The following is a 15,962-nucleotide window of genomic DNA, read 5'->3' as shown; positions in this document are numbered from 1 at the left end:
ATTTTCTTAAACTCAACCAAAAAAATACAACTTAAATTTAATTTTGGGCACCATAATATTAGTTACAGTATTATTATTATTTTTTTAATTTTTGGTGCCAAAACATTATTTTATTGAGTAAAAATTAATTTTGATCCCAATTAAACATGTTTTTTTATTTTTGATCTTATTTAAAATTAATTATCAAAATTAATCCCGTACAAAGAATAAATTATATTTTTGTCCAACAGTTAAAATTTCAACGGAACAGACTGACGTGACAATAACGGAAATTGATGTGGCAAATGATTTGAAACAAACACGACCGTGTTAATTACAACACGAATATATTGTTTCAATTAAACAATATATCACTGTATTTATACCAACACGAACGTGTTCAAAACTGAACACGCCCTGTTCAAATTAAAGCAGTACTTAAAATTTTAAAAATGCTGCTGTGTAAGTTTTATAATAATTAGTGGCCCCAAACTTAATATAAATATATTTAATAATTTGCCCATAATATTTATTTTTTGAATTTAATATATTTATTTATATATACATTATCGTACGTATTTAGTAACATTTAAATTTGTTTTTTTTATGCACCAAAAAAATCACTTTTTATTTTTATTTTGTGTCTTCAGATGTTTTTTTTTTTTTGTTACATAAAAAGATGATCTATTTTTATTTTAGTTAAATTATTCATTTTAACTACATTTAATAAATATTTATTAATTTAATTAAATTTATGATATCTTATACATAGGATCATTCAATTTTTTTTTTATTTTTATATCTCAATTAATAAATATTTTTATCTACTTTTAAATTTATATATATATAAAATTAATTTATGATAACTATAAATAAAAAATATATTTATTATTTATTTGTACTATATCAAATTTTTTTCTTTACAAGCTGATATACTGCATATTTTTTATTAAAATATAATGTTAAAAATATTTAAAATACTAATAATATTCATATTAAAAATATAAAATAAATGTATTTAAAATTAATAAATTTACAAAAGAATAAAAATAAATTATCTTTTGTAAAATACAAAAAAAAATCATCTGGGAAATTATATTTTCAGACAAAAAAATAAAAACAAAAATGATATTTTTGTGTACATAAAAAAATTAATTTTAAATATTTCTAAATACTTAAAATAATTTATATGTTATTAACTATATTAAATTTTAAAAATAAATATTATAACTAAATTGTTAAATATATTTATATTAACCGTGGGCCCACTCTCTATTTTATTTATTTGAATTTTAAATGGCAATACATTATTGTAATTTAAATTTTAACCCTAGCACCTATTCCGTTCGTCCTCCAGAAGCTTCGCTGCCTCCATCTACTCCGCGCAGTCGCAGTCGCCGTCTCCAACTCCAGCTCCTCTCCTCTACCCATTGCTCCCGTCTTTGAAGGTAGTTCCTTTTCCTCTCTTGTCTGGTTGCTATTATGTTTTCATCTACTTATTTTAGGTGATTCGATTTGAAAACTCTGGTTGTGGTTCATTTTAAGGTAGGGGGCGGGGCCTGGGGGACATACCGGAGGATCTGTGTTCCGCTACCTAACGCTGCCGGAGATATGCAATTGGCGCAGCGCATTCCACGGCACCCCTTCGTCGGATGCGGTTTGGGAATCCAAGCTTCCATGTGATTACCACCAGCTGCTCGATTTCCTCTGTTTCTGTATGAAGAATATCTACTTACTCCTTCTGTTCGACGACAGAAACAAGGCACGTTAATTAATTTCCGATGCATCTCGGTTAGTTTTCGTCCTTACATATCCATCATATACATAATTTTAGATTTCTCTTTTTGTCACATTTGTGGATCGATGCTTTGATTATCTTCCTTCATGATTCAATCAGTTGATCCTGGTTTATTTGCCCTGTTGAAATTTGTCTGCTTTGTTTTTGGTTTTTCTTTACTCAACACTGTTTAAATTAGGTTTTACTCACTTTATCTATAATAGACAAATAGGCAAAATGTTTTATCTGTTCTCTTTGGTTCATAAAATTATTTTATGCTATTTTTTCTCATTTGGTTTATTGGTTTTTACTATTTAGAATTTAGAATTTGCAAGTTAAACATCTTCTGTATGTAATCAATGGCAAATAACACTAAATGATTTGCGGTTGAACTGGTTCTATGCTTTGGTGCTTATGTTCGACAATATTTGTTGTCTCAAAATTGCAATGATATTGAATTTTTAGTTGTTCTAAAATAAAGAATGGAAAAAGTTACATATCTTCCATTATGTATTGAGCCAAAAACACTTGCTTGGTTCCTTTATCCTGTAAACATGATCTCATTATAAATTTTGATTATATATGCACAATCATTAAGCAATTTTGGACTTTTCATTATGAAGCTAACTGAATGTATGTATCTCCAACTGTATTGATTTACTTCCAGTTGTTCGTATTTGTTTTTCTATTAATCCACTAATGGCTTCATTATGGGACAAAGGGCGTGCTTTTATAAACATATTATACTGTGCAGAAATAAAATTCTTGTGTGGAGATTGCATTTACAATGGCGAAGAGGCATAAGAAGCGTGGGATTATACAATTCTTGATGAAGTAGGCTTAATGTTCTGTACGTCATGCCCTTGGTTTTGTATGCAACAAGTACTAATTCCATATGAGTTCAAGTACTAATTTTGTACTCTTCCATTTTGAATGCATAATTCTATTAGGGGCAGCTCACATTAATCAGGTGAGCATATCAATGAGGTATTTGGGTAAGTGTATTTTCCAAACTAATGTTTAATATTCTATGCATTGAGATTTGGTTGTATATTTTTACATTAATTTTTCTTTTAATCTTTTTTATTTTATTTTTATTTTACCTTATACATTGTTGCAGATCGAGTTTTAGGTGTGTTGCTACATCACAAGCAAGTCATCATTCGTTCTCTTCATTTTTCAAGATGGAATTTTAGGTTATTTGGTCTTAATTCTTTCATTTCTTTGTAGCTTTTTTTCATTGTCATGCATGTAGTTTGTCTGGGATGTTTGGAGGATGTTGGAACTAAAAAGAATCTGGTGCGATCCTTTCTTAGCTTAGCTATTTGTATGTCCATCTTAGTCCATGATGGAATCAATATAACCAACCATTTATATATAATATATATGTTTAGCTTTTGTTGATTTTATAGTCTTTATTTCCTTGTAATACAGTCTATGAGATTTGGAAATTAAGTATTTATTTTACGGATCCATTTTTGGGTTGATGCGATGAGCGACCATAAATATATGTGATAGGTTTAGATTTATTTTCGTCGCTCCTATGGTGTCTATACTTGCTAATATGAAGTTTTGTATTTGATAAAAATAATATATTTGAAGTCACTTAACTCACTTTGTAGTCGATGCTGAAAATTTTGCTTATGCTATTTTGTAATTTCTTTACCATGTGAATCTTTGCATCAGTTCTCTATATTAGGATATCTATTAGGTGTCTATTGAAATTTTGATGGCCCAACTCTTACAAGCATAAGTGGAACCCGGGCAGTTTCTATTCCTTTACATTGCTCGACATTTTTATTTAATACATGTGTTTATAGAATATTTAGTCTTGGTTTGGATTGTGCTTGCATATGTGCATAGATATTCAGTTGCATTTCAACTGTTATTTAAGAGATCAGCATAACACCAAAAGTTGTAGATATGCAGCATATTTTTTATAACAAGATCTGAATATTGGTATCAAGCACCAAAAATACTTTCTCCAACACATAGTTGTACCTATATTGAGAAAAATATGTTTACCTGCAAATTAATTGCCCAGTAATTTTTGGTAAAAACTTATATATATTAGTTGTAATTTTATTTAAAATTGGTCATGTTTGAGCGTTGTCTTTATTACGTGGGGTTGATAAATCCGATTTTTGTCTTTAAATCCTTGAATGGTACATGGGTGAAGACTGCATAATGTATATATAGAAAAACCCTAGGGATGTCACAAAATAGGTGCAAAGATACTGAAGAGCAATGGATAATATCTCCAGGAATTGTGAGCTTAGATTTGTACATGATCTCACTCTTAAGATTATGTGTATTCTTTAGTTAAGTTGTCTATGCTATTTGTATTTCAACTTTTTTTTTTTGGACCCTACTCTATTATCATTTCGGGAAATTGAAATTTTATTGTTTGTATTAGTGAAGGGTGTCCAAGCCAGCAACATACTTCTTGATGATAAATATGAAGTTAATATGGGAAGTCTCAGTGAGGTTTGTCCTCAAGAAAGTGAAACTCATCAAATGAGGATCTCAAAGTTGCTCCGTTTGCCCAGTAAGTAATTTCTTGCAACTAAAACTAAGGTCAATAAAACTTTCATTCTAGTTGAATATGGATACTACCTATATAGGCTTGCAATATAATTACAGTTCTAAAATTCTAGTATTCATGTGTATGTATGTGTGAATATTAATTTAAAGTCCACTAATTGTTGAACATATTTCCGTAAGGCAAAATGGTCAAATTTTATTTAAAACGTTGAAAATAGTTGCCATGTTGTGCTAATAATTTTCTCACGGGCATTTGTTTCTTCCCCTTATATTATGTTGGCACATTAAAGATGATATGAACAGATTGTTTGCAAGCTGGTATTAAGTAGTCTTAGTTTAGAAAATTTGATAAATTGTATTTCGTAATAATAATGTTTTGTGCAATTTCATAATAACAGTTATATGAAGGACCATGATTTGTGTTTTTTTTACTTAATCTCTTAATTCCAGGAGGTATATGTGAAAGCATTGGGAAAGGGTTCTCTGTTGCACCATTGCACCATATCAGCGGATTTTAAGGAAAAGACTTCAGCATATCGGTGGATTCAAATTTTAAGGTATCTTGTTTCCATTATTTAAGAAGTTAACATCATATTTGACAAAAAAAAATGTGACAATTTCAGGCTGGTATTACTCCCTAAGCCACGCAAAAAATTAGTGCATTTTTTGCGAGGGAGAGAGTAATATTTTTTGGGTCGGCTTAGACCGTTTTAAAATTCAAGCTCGATAGGCCCGCCTAGATTTTGGATTGGGCTTGAAAACCAAAACCCACGCATGGCCCGGTTTCAAAATATACCGGGCCAGGCTAGGCCAACCCAGATTTTAGTTACAATGGGCCAGACCAGCCTAGATTTTGTAATCGAGATCGAAGGATCTTTGCGGATCCCTTCGTCTTCACATAAGCTTTTCCTATAAATTAAAAACACTTAAAAATAAGTTAGTATAAAATATAGAAACAAAATTAATGCATGCATGTCCCGGGACGTAAAAATAAATCTATTTCTATATGCATAATGCTAAAATAAATTAAATGCATAAATGTAAAAGGAAAGAGACGAATTACTCCCTATGAGGTATTCGGTCGTCCGATCATCCGGCCACTTCCTCTTTTATGCATCTAAAAAGATTTAAAGTAGATGTTAGTATATATGTATAGGAAACAACAAAATAATATTAAAATCACTTACTTTGGATTTGTAATTGAGATCGAAGGATCTTTGCGGATCCCCTCGTCTCCACATGAGCTTTACCTACAAATTAATAACACTTAACAATAAGTTAGTATAAAGTATAGAAACAAAATTAATGCATTCATGTCCCAGGACGGATGTAAAAGTAAATCTATTTCTATATGCATAATGCTAAAATAAATTAAATGCATAAATGTAAAAGGAAAGGGACGAATCACTCCCTTTTATGTATTCGGTCGTCCGATCATCCAGCGGCTTCTTCTTGTATGCATCTAAAAAAATTAAAAACATAGATATTAGTATATACGTATAGGATAATATTAAAATCATTTACCTTGAATTTGAAATCGAGGTCGAAGGCCTTTGCGGATCCCCTCGTCTCCACATGAGCTTTACCTACAAATTAAAAAAACTTAAAAATAAATTAGTATACAATATAGAAACAAATTTAATGCATGCATGTCCCGAGACTGACGTAAAAATAAATCTATTTCTATATGCATAATGCTAAATTAAATTAAATGCATAAATGTAAAAGGATAGGGACGAATTACTCCCTATGTTGTGTTCGGTCGTCCGGCCGCTCCCTCTCGTATGCATCTAAAAAGATTTAAAATAGATATTAGTATATATATAGGAAACGAAAAAATAATATTAAAATCACTTACCTTGGATTTGAAATCGAGATCGAAGGATCTTTGCGGATCCCCTCGTCTCCACCTAAGCTTTACCTACAAATTAAAAACACTTGAAAATAAGTTAGTATAAAATATAGAAACAAAATTAATGCATGCATGTCCCGGGACTGACGTAAAAATAAATCTATTTCTATATGCATAATGCTAAATTAAATTAAATGCATAAATGTAAAAGGATAGGGACGAATTACTCCCTATGTTGTGTTCGGTCGTCCGGCCGCTCCCTCTCGTATGCATCTAAAAAGATTTAAAATAGATATTAGTATATATATAGGAAACGAAAAAATAATATTAAAATCACTTACCTTGGATTTGAAATCGAGATCGAAGGATCTTTGCGGATCCCCTCGTCTCCACCTAAGCTTTACCTACAAATTAAAAACACTTGAAAATAAGTTAGTATAAAATATAGAAACAAAATTAATGCATGCATGTCCCGGGACTGACGTAAAAATAAATCTATTTCTATATGCATAATGCTAAATTAAATTAAATGCATAAATGTAAAAGGATAGGGACGAATTACTCCCTATGTTGTGTTCGGTCGTCCGGCCGCTCCCTCTCGTATGCATCTAAAAAGATTTAAAATAGATATTAGTATATATATAGGAAACGAAAAAATAATATTAAAATCAGTTACCTTGGATTTGAAATCGAGATCGAAGGATCTTTGCGGATCCCCTCGTCTCCACCTAAGCTTTACCTACAAATTAAAAACACTTGAAAATAAGTTAGTATAAAATATAGAAACAAAATTAATGCATGCATGTCCCGGGACTGACGTAAAAATAAATCTATTTCTATATGCATAATGCTAAATTAAATTAAATGCATAAATGTAAAAGGATAGGGACGAATTACTCCCTATGTTGTGTTCGGTCGTCCGGCCGCTCCCTCTCGTATGCATCTAAAAAGATTTAAAATAGATATTAGTATATATATAGGAAACGAAAAAATAATATTAAAATCACTTACCTTGGATTTGAAATCGAGATCGAAGGATCTTTGCGGATCCCCTCGTCTCCACCTAAGCTTTACCTACAAATTAAAAACACTTGAAAATAAGTTAGTATAAAATATAGAAACAAAATTAATGCATGCATGTCCCGGGACTGACGTAAAAATAAATCTATTTCTATATGCATAATGCTAAAAATTAAATTAAATGCATAAATGTAAAAGGATAGGGACGAATTACTCCCTATGTTGTGTTCGGTCGTCCGGCCGCTCCCTCTCGTATGCATCTAAAAAGATTTAAAATAGATATTAGTATATATATAGGAAACGAAAAAATAATATTAAAATCACTTACCTTGGATTTGAAATCGAGATCGAAGGATCTTTGCGGATCCCCTCGTCTCCACCTAAGCTTTACCTACAAATTAAAAACACTTGAAAATAAGTTAGTATAAAATATAGAAACAAAATTAATGCATGCATGTCCCGGGACTGACGTAAAAATAAATCTATTTCTATATGCATAATGCTAAATTAAATTAAATGCATAAATGTAAAAGGATAGGGACGAATTACTCCCTATGTTGTGTTCGGTCGTCCGGCCGCTCCCTCTCGTATGCATCTAAAAAGATTTAAAATAGATATTAGTATATATATAGGAAACGAAAAAATAATATTAAAATCATTTACCTTGGATTTGAAATCGAGGTCGAAGGCCTTTGCGGATCCCCTCGTCTCCACATGAGCTTTACCTACAAATTAAAAACACTTCAAAATAAATTAGTATACAATATAGAAACAAATTTAATGCATGCATGTGCCGGGACGGACGTAAAAGTAAATCTATTTCTATATGCATAATGCTAAAATAAATTAAATGCATAAATGTAAAAGGATAGGGACGAATTACTCCCTATGTTGTGTTCGGTCGTCCGGCCGCTCCCTCTCGTATGCATCTAAAAAGATTTAAAATAGATATTAGTATATATATAGGAAACGAAAAAATAATATTAAAATCACTTACCTTGGATTTGAAATCGAGGTCGAAGGCCTTTGCGGATCCCCTCGTCTCCACATGAGCTTTACCTACAAATTAAAAAAACTTAAAAATAAATTAGTATACAATATAGAAACAAATTTAATGCATGCATGTCCCGGGACGGACGTAAAAGTAAATCTATTTCTATATGCATAATGCTAAAATAAATTAAATGCATAAATGTAAACGGAAAGGGACGAATTACTCCCTCTTATGTATTCGGTCGTCCGGTCATCCGGCCGCTCCCTCCCGCATGCATCTAAAAAAATGAAAAATAGATATTAGTATATACGTATGGGATAATATTAAAATCACTTACCTTGGATTTGAAATTGAGGTCGAAGGCCTTTACGGATCCCCTCGTCTCCACATGAGCTTTACCTACAAATTAAAAACACTTAAAAATAAGTTAGTATAAAATATAGAAACAAAATTAATGCATGCATGTCCCGGGACGGACGTAAAAGTAAATCTATTTCTATATGCATAATGCTAAAATAAATTAAATGCATAAATTTAAAAGGAAAGGGACGAATAACTCCCTCTTATGTATTCGGTCGTCCGATCATCCGGCCGCTCCCTCCCGTATGCATCTAAAAAAATGAAAAATAGATATTAGTATATACGTATAGGATAATATTAAAATCACTTACCTTGGATTTGAAATCGAGGTCGAAGGCCTTTGCGGATCCCCTCGTCTCCACATGAGCTTTACCTACAAATTAAAAACACTTAAAAATAAGTTAGTATAAAATATAGAAACAAAATTAATGCATGCATGTCCCGGGACCGACGTAAAAGTAAATCTATTTCTATATGCATAATGCTAAAATAAATTAAATGCATAAATGTAAACGGAAAGGGACGAATTACTCCCTCTTATGTATTCGGTCGTCCGATCATCCGGCCGCTCCCTCCCGCATGCATCTAAAAAAATGAAAAATAGATATTAGTATATATGTATAGGATAATATTAAAATCACTTACCTTGGATTTGAAATCGAAGTCGAAGGCCTTTGCGGATCCCCTCGTCTCCAAATGAGCTTTACCTACAAATTAAAAACACTTAAAAATAAATTAGTATAAAATATAGAAACAAAATTAATGCATGCATGTCCCGGGACGGACGTAAAAGTAAATCTAGTTCTATATGCATAATACTAAAATAAATTAAATGCATAAATGTAAAAGGAAATGGACGAATTACTCCCTCTTATGTATTCGGTCGTCCGATCATCCGGCCGCTTCCTCCTGTATGCATCTAAAAAAATGAAAAATAGATATTAGTATATTATAGGATAATATTAAAATCACTTACCTTGGATTTGAAATCGAGGTCGAATGCCTTTGCGGATCCCCTCGTCTCCACATGAGCTTTACCTACAAATTAAAAACACTTAAAAATAAGTTAGTATTAAATATAGAAACAAAATTAATGCATGCATGTCATCCCCTCCCCTCCAAGTACATGTCATCCCCTCCCCTCCAAGAATTCAAAACTAAAAACCTTCAAGAATTAAAAGTGAAAATAATCAGAAATTAAAAAAAAAGTATATGTCATCCCCTTTCCTCCAAGAACTCAAAACTAAAAACCCTCAAGAATTAAAAGTGAAAAAGAATCAAGAAAAAAACCCTCCAAGTACATGTCATCCCCTCCCCTCCAAGAACTCAAAACTAAAAACCCTCAAGAATTAAAATTGAAAAAGAATCAAAAATGAAAAAAAAAAACCCTCCAAGTACATGTCATCCCCTCCCCTCCAAAAACTCAAAACTAAAAACCCTCAAGAGTTAAAAGTGAGAAAGAATCAAGAATGAAAAAAAACCCTCCAAGTACATGTCATCCCCTCCCCTCCAAGAACTCGAAACTAAAAACCCTCAAGAATTAAAAGTGAAAAAGAATCAAAAATGAGAAAAAACCCTCCAAGTACATGTTATCCCCTCCCCTCCAAGAACTCAAAACTAAAAACCCTCAAGAATTAAAAGTGAAAAAGAATCAAAAATGAAAAAAAAACCTCCAAGTACATGTCATCATCCCCTTCCCCAAAGCACTGCACTTGACCTCTGGATCGCCGTCCCTCCCAAGCACTGCCCTTGACCTCTGGATCGCCCTCCCTCCTGTAAGCACACCATGCCCCTGCCCATGCCCATGCCCCACCAAGAACCCCCCTTGCCCCTGGCCTGCTCGTACCCCTTGCATTTGCATTTGCATTGCGACCCCTAAAATTTATAATAATGTATCCAAAATCAAAATAAAGAATATTTATAATGTAAGTTTTAACGGCTACTTACCTAATATAAAAACTTCCATATATAACTTCACATGTGTATATTAAAATTAAAATAATTTTTTTTTTAATATTATGTGTATATTAAAATTAAAATCAAAATCAAAATTAAAATCATTATGCTTAACGGCTACTTACCTAATTTAAAAACTTACCAAAAATATATTACCCTCCTATCTAATCTAATAAAAATTAAAATAATTTCGTGTTTTAATATTATATGTATATATATTTTTATATTTAAATTATATTTTATTGCTTCTATAAAAATATAATATTTTATTTGAATATATTGCTACAATTACATATATTTATTTATAATAATTAATTTTATTATATTACTAATGATATTTAAAATAGATTAATAATTAAAAATTTATTTTACTGGTGTATTAATTTTGTATTTTTACTTTAAAGTAGTGTAAAAAAAACAATACCCAACTAATTTGTCCATTTTTGCTGGGGGCACGAAGTTTTAGTTATGATGTAATTAGTAAGTAATTAAGAAATATATTAATAAAACAATTATGGTATAATAAAAATAATTATAGATTAAAATGACTGAATAGTTAATTAAAATATTAAAAAAATTATAAATTATGAATTTTAAAATATGATTAAAGTGTATAATTATATTTTCAAAAAAGACAAGAGATAATTTATATGGGACGGACGGATATAGAAAAAGTGGACAAATTAAGTGGGACGGAGGGAGTAATATTTTATGTTATACTATTATATTTTTTAGTGCATAAATTATATATTATATATTTTGTACAAAACTATATATATTATATTTTTTTAATATAAATCAAAAACCATATTAAAAATTAAGTGGCGATGGGTTGGAGATCAACCTGGGTCACCTGCATGCCAACGGAACCAAGAGAATAAAGTTTTGCAAATATGAAAGAGAAATGTTTTCCTAACTACCATTACCATTGTATTTATTTATTAGATTTATTCTTATCTCTGTAGACCCAGATAGAGTGTCTTCCTTCTCGCCGAACTCTAATTTACTCGGTGTCACGGTCACTTCCACGCCGTCCGGTGCGTGCACTGTCACCTCGTACACGGCATTCGCCTCTTTCCCGACATTTTTTACACTTCGTTTATACTTCACTACGCTTTTAAAGCCGTAGAAGGCAACCGAGAATGACGGGTAGTTCAAATCCCCCGGAGTTTTCAGCCCGACTGCGTTGCAATCCACGATCGACGAATCTTTTGTGAATGCCGTAATTTGCCGCGCATTGTACCCGATGCTGCACAAAAACACGACGTAGTTTTGGGTATCGAAGCCATAGATCAGGCCGGGATCCGTTGCTCAGTTTGGATCGACGTGGCCCGAGGATGGATTGGACACGTCCCCGGTGGCGAGGTCCGTTAAATTATTCCCGTTGTTGTCAACGTTGTACGCCGTGGTCATCAATGCTGATTTGATTGCCGCCGGCGACCACTCAGGGTGGGCCTGTTTCAGCAGCGCCGCCAAGCCGCTGACGTGAGGGCACGGCATCGACCTGCCAGAGATGATGTTGAATTCGACCTCACGATTATTGCTGTTGAGAGACGTTGGCCAGACGTAGCCGGTCCAGCCGGCGAGAATGTTGACTCCGGGCGCGTTCACGTCCGGCTTGAGAATCTCGGAGGTTAGGAGGTTCGATAGCTCGGACCGCGGCTGGAGAACGAGGCCATGTGCGGCGACGACGGAGATTTGCTTACAACGGTTCCCCGCGACCTGATAGTCGCGGTGGGATTCGGAGTTGCGCGGACATAAGCTCGGATTTTGTGGCCGCTGATTTCTCCGACCATTGTCGAGGGAATGAAGTGCGCATCGGCGAGGAGTTCCTCGCCGGAATCAGCTAAATTTTATTAATAATATTTACAAAAACGTCATGTTGCAAACAAATTGAAAAATATTTTCGATCTTGTAAACTTATAATTTTGTAACGATGGATTGTAAATGATCATATTGCTTGCGATATTCGAAATTCAATTTTATATTTCGGCTTTGTTTCCTTTGGCTTTATAGCTATTAATATAGTTTTATAAATATTTACAGTTTGTTCTATTGTAATTTTAAACTAAAATAACACTAATTATTTTATATAATTTTTAATAAAAATTTACTATTTATTTTTAAAAATATATCATATCAAAATACTATTTAAACAAGAATTAAATTCAAATACATTTTATTTCAAATCAATTTTAAACTACAATCAAATAAATTCTTGTTTAATTCAAATACATATAATACTAATATTTTTAAAACTCCTGCAAAAATCAAACGGATAGATAGATATGAGAAGGGAGTATCTAATTAGAGTGTGTTCGTCTATGAGTTTTTTCAAAAATTTACTATTCATCAATTTTTATTTTTTTTTAAAAATATCAAATCAAATACATATTTTTTATTTTTTATATTATGATAAAAATTATTTTTATATGCAAAATATCACATCGACACTTATTTATACAATGTCATTCAACAATTATTATTCAAAACATCTATTATTAAAATCTCAACTCAAAATTCAAATTTCCAAACAAACACACCTTCAAACAAAAAAAAAAAAAAATACTACACAAAACAAACATACCTTGAGTATTATAAAAAGTTTTATTAAAAATTGATAAAATATGATAAAATAAATAAGTAAAAATAGCAAGAAATTAATTAAAGTTTATTAAAATATGAATAATAAAATTTTAAATAAATAAAACTATTTATTATGAAGAGATTAGATATAAATTTAAATATGGTAACGTAAACACATCCTTAATTTTGAACTTACTGGTGGCACTTTATGACAATGACTTACGAACACAGAAAATATGAGACACTTTTATGATGCGTTATTTTTATTGTTTTTATTTATTTATTTATTTATTTATTTTTTATTGTTATTATTATTATTATTATTATTATTATTTGTATTAATAAGATTTGTTTTGCTTGTTTTGAATTTAAAATTATCAATATCTATTTTTTATATACTTTTGAATAAAAATGTATATTATCCCATAAAAAAGAGTATTCTTTATTTTGTATACATAATTTTTAAATATTAGTATTATATTAATTATAGTAAAAAAATAAAAATATTATTTTAATTATAAAAATAATTAAGAGTAGCGGAAATATAATTTTATTTTTTTATATTAATAAAAACTAATTATGTAATAATAAAATTGAGATATTGTAAAAAAATATTTTTGAAATAGTTATTTTATACCAAAATAAAAATATTTATATTTTTTGAGTAGTCAGAAAAAAAATTATTTTGGGAGTTGCAACGGTTGTGTGCGTTTGGTCCGAATTGTACGCATGAAACCTGCTTATGTCTGGTTGGATTTTTTATTTAAAATTTAAATAGTAAAAATTTTGAAATAGTAAAATATAATATAAATAAATATTGATATGTAAAATATTTTTTTAATATATTATAAAAACAAATGATAAGTGTGTTTTTTAATATTTTTAAGAGAAAAAAAAAGGAGTAATAAAAAATTTCAAAAAATTTCCTTAAAAAAAAAACACTTTGTAATTGATTATACTAGACTAAAACCAAACATGCCCCAAAAACTATTTATCTATTTAAAGGAAGAAATTATTTCCTCGTCAACATTGGTAGAGTTACATCAAATAAGCTTTGGAAAACAGTGTCAAGAATCTACTATAAAAAAACCAAATTAATACAAACAAGGCATGTTGTCCTTTTTTTATATTCTTTTAGTGTCTAATAATAAAAATTATATAAAAATAATTTAAAATATTTTACGTTATTTATTTATATAAAAATTGCGTAATTTAAATCTTTATTTGAAACCAAACATCATACAAGTAGACACATGCTATTTTATTTAAGATAATGTTATATAATTTCCCTTTTTCAATATAAACTTTTAATAAATTAATTTATCATAACTTCTTTTCTTCTTTCACGAGACCTTTTCTCCCACAGAACTCTAGGATATGTGTGGTACAAAGAAATGAGAAATGAGGCCAGAGAAATGGAAATAGTATCATTTTTCTTGTTTGTTTGAACCAAGAGAAATGGAACTTGAGAAATAAATCATTTCCATTTCTCTGTTTTCATTTCTCTCCCATATGCAGAGAAACAGAGGGAAATGATGTTGCAGTATATATATTTTTTAATTTTTAAAATTTGTTGTACTATTTAATTTTTATAATTTTTTAAAAATTATATTATTTTAATTTTACAAAAAACAAACTTAATTTATTTTTAAAGTATTTAATTTTTACGACATTTTAAGAAATTGTACTAAAATATAATCTTAAAAAACATCGTATATAATTTATAATTTTTTTTAAAAAAAAATTTACCAAAAATATTTTTCATGAATTCTCATTCGTTAAAACTCTCTTTTTATCGTGTTAATCATTTATTTTTGTTTGCTATTCATATATCTGCATTTTTTTTTTATTTCTCAAATCAATGTTCTATCAAACAATAGAATTAATTCTCATTCTCTACTCAATTCCATTTCTGTTAAATTCTATTCTCTACTATCATTTCTCTGCAATTCCATTCTCTTTACCAAACGCCCCCAGAGACTGCAGAGAGATCTCACCAAGAAACAAGTCCTTAAGATGGTCTCTACAAATTCCCATCTTCCTCCGGTGAAACCCGCCGTGGATCGAGCTCAAAAACCCCGTCGTCCACGCCAGAAACTTCTACCGCTCCATCACATTCACCGCGTACGCGACCGACGCCGCTGCCATGCACCTGATCACACCGCAAATCCCCGACTCCCGCCCGATTCTCGCCACCGAAATCGAGCATGCCCCGCTGTCGCTCACCCCGTACATCGACGTGCCGTCGAGCTCGTTTTTGCTCGAAACCATGTCCGAATAAACACCCTCGAGCTCGATCTCGTCCGTCGACAACGGGGGGATCCTGCTCAGCTCCTCGTCGAACTTCTTGGCGATCTCCGTTTCGTGGATTTGGTACTTTGACGCCAACGTTCGTATGCACGACATCCGCACCTGGGTCGATATCGCCCGCTTCACTTCGGCGAAATTTTCGCAGTCGACGAACCACCTCACCCACCGACGAACCAGTCGACGATTTGATCGTCGTCGAGTAGGATTAGTATGTAGCACGTTTGCGCGTAACCTTCCGCGTTCGTTAATCTGTATCGGTGGAGACGCTTCGATATGTTGTTCACGGGCGCGAGAATTTCCGTGACGTAACCACGATCGGGGATTTTTTCGGGTAGAAGAGCGAGCATCGATGCAGTCTCCGACGCGACGTACTCGTCGACCCGTTTTTCGAATTCACGATACAAATCGGTGAGCTTGTCAGGAAGCGCCGTTCGACGATTTTTTTCGCTAGAACGAACTCTTCGTTCGAGGCTCGTTTCGGGTTGACGTCCTGCATCCATATCTTGAGTAGGAGTTTGTACCAGTGATCCGTTTTAATCCTGGGTTTCCGGTGACTGGAAATTCGATAAAGAGTCGAGTCTGGT

The 15,962-nt window shown here is 31.6% G+C and overlaps 1 long non-coding RNA gene across 7 annotated transcripts; it reads left to right on the top strand.

Moving 5' to 3' along the window:
• The first annotated feature begins 1,303 nt into the window (after positions 1–1,303).
• Positions 1,304–12,484, top strand: LOC127239667 (uncharacterized). Of its 7 annotated transcripts, none has more exons than XR_007836184.1 (8): positions 1,304–1,427; positions 1,525–1,770; positions 2,511–2,606; positions 2,707–2,751; positions 2,877–2,952; positions 4,178–4,304; positions 4,751–4,857; positions 11,448–12,484. It is a non-coding gene; the product is annotated as an uncharacterized LOC127239667 (long non-coding RNA). The 7 variants fall into 7 exon arrangements; XR_007836181.1 differs by having other exon boundaries at positions 4,173–4,304; XR_007836185.1 differs by having other exon boundaries at positions 2,511–2,726; positions 4,173–4,304.
• The last annotated feature ends 3,478 nt before the right edge of the window (positions 12,485–15,962 follow it).

This window comes from Andrographis paniculata, unplaced genomic scaffold (assembly GCF_009805555.1).
Source record: "Andrographis paniculata isolate CXL003 unplaced genomic scaffold, ASM980555v1 Contig78END, whole genome shotgun sequence".
NCBI lineage: Eukaryota > Viridiplantae > Streptophyta > Magnoliopsida > Lamiales > Acanthaceae > Andrographis > Andrographis paniculata.
Note: the sequence above shows the minus strand (reverse complement) of the source record. Positions and strands in the feature narration are given on the sequence as shown.